Here is a 4,189-nt window from a genome sequence, read left to right as displayed (position 1 = left end):
TCAGGAGAGCTTTGGCTATTCGGGGTTTTTGGTGATTCCATATGAATTTCATCAATAATTGTTCTATTTCTTTGAAGAATGACATTGAAATTTTGATTGGAATAGCATTGAATCTGTATATTGCTTTTTGTAGGATGGCCATTTTAATAATGTTTATTCTTCCAATCATGAGCAGGGGATGTCTCTCCATTTCTTTGTGTCTTCTTCTATTCTTTTAACATGTTTTATAGTTTTCTTTGTATAGGTCCTTTACCTCTTTTGTTAGATTTATTCCCAATATTTGATTTTTTTTGTTTCAATAACAAAAGGGATGGTCTTTTGATTTCTTCTTCTTCAGATTTATTGTTTGTGTATAGGAAGGCTACTGACTTTTGCGTGTTGATTTTGTATCCTGCCACTTACTGACTGACTGATGATGAGTTGAATTAGTTTTTCTGTGGAGTTTTTGGGGTTCTCTATGTATAATATCATATCGTCTGCAAATAGTGATAGTTTGACTTCTTCTTTTCCTATTTGGATTCCTTGGATGTCTTTCTCCTGTCTTATTGCCCTGGCTAGGACTTCCAGTATTATATTGAAAAGCAATGGTGAGGTGGGACATCCTTGTCTGTTCCAGATCTTAATGGAATTGCTTTCAGCTTTTCACCATTGAGAATGATACTGGCTGTTGGCTTGTCATAGATGGCCTTTATGATGTTGAGGTATGTTCTTGTATCCCCAGAATTTCAAGGCTTTTATCATGAATGGGTGTTGCACTTTGTCGAAAGCTTCTCAGCATCTATTGATATTATCATATGGTTTTTATATTTCTTTTTGTTGATGTGTTGGATAACGTTGATTGATTTTCGGATGTTAAACCATCCTTGTGCCCCTGGAATGAATCCAACTTGGTCGTGGTGTGAATTATCTTATGGATACATTGTTGGATTCTGATAGCTAAAATTTTATTGAGGATTTTTGCATCAGTGTTCATTAGGGAGATTGGCCTGTAGTTTTCCTTTTTTGTGTTGTCCTTGTTCGGTTTTGGTATTAGTGTAATGTTGGCTTCATTAAACGTGTTTGGTATTGTCCCTTCCTTCTCAATTTTTTGGAAGAGTTTGTGAAGGATAGGCACTAATTCGTCTCTGAATGTTTGGTAGAATTCATTTGTAAATCCATCAGGTCCTGGGCTTTTGTTTTGGGGAGGTTTTTGATTACCATTTCAATTTCGCTAATTGTAATTGGTCTGTTTAGGTGTTCTATTTCTTCTTTATCTAGCTTTGGGTGATTGTAGAGTTGTAGGAATTTGTCCATCTCCTCTAGATTATTAAACTTATTTCATATAACTGTTCATAGTAGTTACTGATTATTCTTTTGATTTCTGCTGTGTCCGTTGTGATTTCTCCTCTTTCATTGATGATCCTGTTTATTTGTGCTTTCTCCCTTTTTCCTTTGTGAGCCTGGCTAGGGTTTGTCTATTTATTGATTTTTTAAAAAACAGCTCTTGGTTTCATTGATCTTTTGGATTGTTTTTTAGTTTCAATTTCATTTATTTCTGCTTTGGTTTTATTATTTTTTCTTCTACTGGTTTTGGGTTTTTTTGTTGTTCTTTTTCTAGATCTTTGAGCTTCGAGATGAGGTTGTTTCTTTGCGTTCTTTCTTGTTTCTTGATGTGAGCTTCTATTGCTATATATTTTCCTCTTATTACTGCTTTTGCTGCATCCCATACATTTAGGATATTAGTGTCCTCCTTGTCGTTCAATTCAAAAATTTTTTAATTTCTTCTTTGATCTCCTCATTAGTCCAATGGTCTTCCAGTAGTGTGGTTTTTAATCTCCATGAGGTAGGAAGTTCCTTGCCTTCTTTTTATGGTTTATTCTAGTTTGATGCCTTCATGGTCAGAAAAGATGGTTGATATGATTTAATCTTGGTGTATCTGTTGATGTTTGTCTTGTGCCCAGTATGTGATCGATCCTGGAGAATGATCCGTGTGCGCTTGAGAAAAATGTGTACTCCGTTTTTTTGGGGTTTAGTGTTCTATAGATGTCTGTTAAGCCTAATTGCTCTAGGTCCTTTTTTAGAGCTTTGGTTTCTTTACTTATTTTTTGTCTTGTTGATCTATCCATTGTTGATAGTGGTGTGTTGAAGTCTCCCACTACGTATGTGTTTTCTCTGATGTCTGTTTTCAGAGAGGACAACAGTTGTCTGATATATTTTGGTGCTCCTTCGTTTGGTGAGTATATGTTAATGAGTGTTATTTCTTCTTGAAGTATGTCCCCTTGATCATAATGTAGTGACCATTGGGGTCTCTTTTTATCTTTTTGAGTTTGAAGTCTGTTTTATCTGATATAAGTATAGCTGTTCCTGCTTTCTTTTTGGTCCATTTGCTTGTAGGATTGTTTTCCATCCTTAACTTTGAGCCTATTTTTATCTTTGTAGCTAAATGTGTTTCCTGGAGACAGCAAAAGGTTGGGTTTTGTTTCTTAATCCAGGCTGCCACTCTGTGTCTTTTTATTGAAGAGTTTAGTCCATTTACATTTAGAGTTAATATTGATATGTTAACATCTGTATTTGCCATTGTGTTTGTCTTTCCTTTGATTTTTTTTTTTTTTTTTTTTAATAACTTTTTTTTTTTTTTTGGCCTTCTTTCATTGTTATTCGTCCCTCTGAGGTTCTGGCTTTAGGATCCTTGTAGTATTTTTTGGAGGGGGGTTAGTTGCAATGAATTCCGGAGTTTCTGTTTGTCTGGGAAGGTCCATATTCTTTCTTCAAAGAGTAAGGAGAGCTTTTCGGGTAGAGTATTCTTGGTTTGGCATCTGTTTTTCTTGGAGTCTGTTGACTATGTCCCTCACCACTCTCTCCTTGCCCGTAGTGTTTCTTCGGAGAAGTCTGATGTCAGCCTGATTGGTTTTCCTTTGAATGGTATCTTTTCTTCCTCTTTGCCCGTTCATTATTTTTCCTTGTCCTGGATTTGGGGAGCTTTACTATTATGTTCTTGCTGTATTTTTTCCTTTCGTCGTGGAAGTTTGGTGTTCTTCTTGCTTTTTGTATAATCAATTTTCAGCTCCTTCTGCACATTTGGGAAGTTCTCTTCAATTATCTCTTTGATAGATATTTTCTCTGTTCCTACATCTCTCTCTCTCCTTCTGGTATTCCTATAACTCGTTATTATTTCCTTCCTCATGGAGTCAATTGTTCCCGAAGTCTTTTTCGTTTCTTTTTCCTTCGTACTTCTCTTTCCTTTTCTGTTTTGGTTCTTTTTATTTCTGTGTCTTCAAGATTACTTATTCGTTCTTCCATTTCATCAATTCTGCTTTCATTGCTTTTCCCAGAATTTTTTAGTTCTTCCATTAATTCTTTGATCTCCTGCATTTCTTTTACTTCCCTCTTTAGGGACTCAATTTCTTCTTCTGACCATTGTTTCCCTCTCTAGGGACTCAATTGCATTCTTTGATCGTTGATTATTTTCCTTATCATTGTTTTTCCTTTATGACTTCTGTCAGTTTTTATAATCACGGCAATTTTAAATTCTCTTTCTGGAAGGCTCAGAAATTCTTCCAAGTTATTGTCTTTGCAATCTGGGGGTGGCTTTCTTTTTGTGGTGGTGTGCTTTTTCTCTGGAGAGTTGCTAGGTTGCGTGTGGTTCTTCTCCTCCCTACTGTCTGTTTTCTAATTTGCCGTATGCGTTGGGACACCTGTGTTGTTGGGACTGGCCGCATCTTGGGTGGGCTTCTCTGTTCCCCTCTGGTTCTTCCAGGAGTCATCTGTCAGTTTCAAGCAGCCCGCGGCTGCCGGGGCTGTGTGCTGGTGCTAGTCTCTCCTGGGGGGCGGGGCTTCTTTAATGGCGCCTGGAGCTCACCTCCGTGGCGGATCCTGCAGGGTTCGCCTCAGCTCCCGTTCACGGGGTGTGGTGGCTGCAATAGTTCCTTTCCACTCACAGGTCCCGCTTGCTGTGTCCGTTTTCTTGTGGGCGGCGTTTTGGTTTTGTTTCCCTCCTCTCTGCCGGTCGGAGCTGCCGACTTGTGGCGGCGGGAGGGGAGCAGGGTTCTGCGCTTTCCTCCCTTCTCGTCCTCTTTTATGGCAACTTTCTTCCTCGGGCAGTTTGCTGGCGTCACCCGTTTATCTTCCGTGTCCCAGTTCTCACTGGGACCTGCCGCTTTTCCTCCCCTATTAATTCTTTTTTTAATGGAGATCTTACTCGCAGCTGTCT

This window comes from Talpa occidentalis, unplaced genomic scaffold, assembly GCF_014898055.3.
Source record: "Talpa occidentalis isolate TD23 unplaced genomic scaffold, MPIMG_talOcc4v2.1 talOcc4.8, whole genome shotgun sequence".
Taxonomy (NCBI): Eukaryota; Metazoa; Chordata; class Mammalia; order Eulipotyphla; family Talpidae; genus Talpa; species Talpa occidentalis.
The sequence above is the reverse complement of the archived record's forward strand: the minus strand, read 5'-3'. Positions refer to the sequence as shown.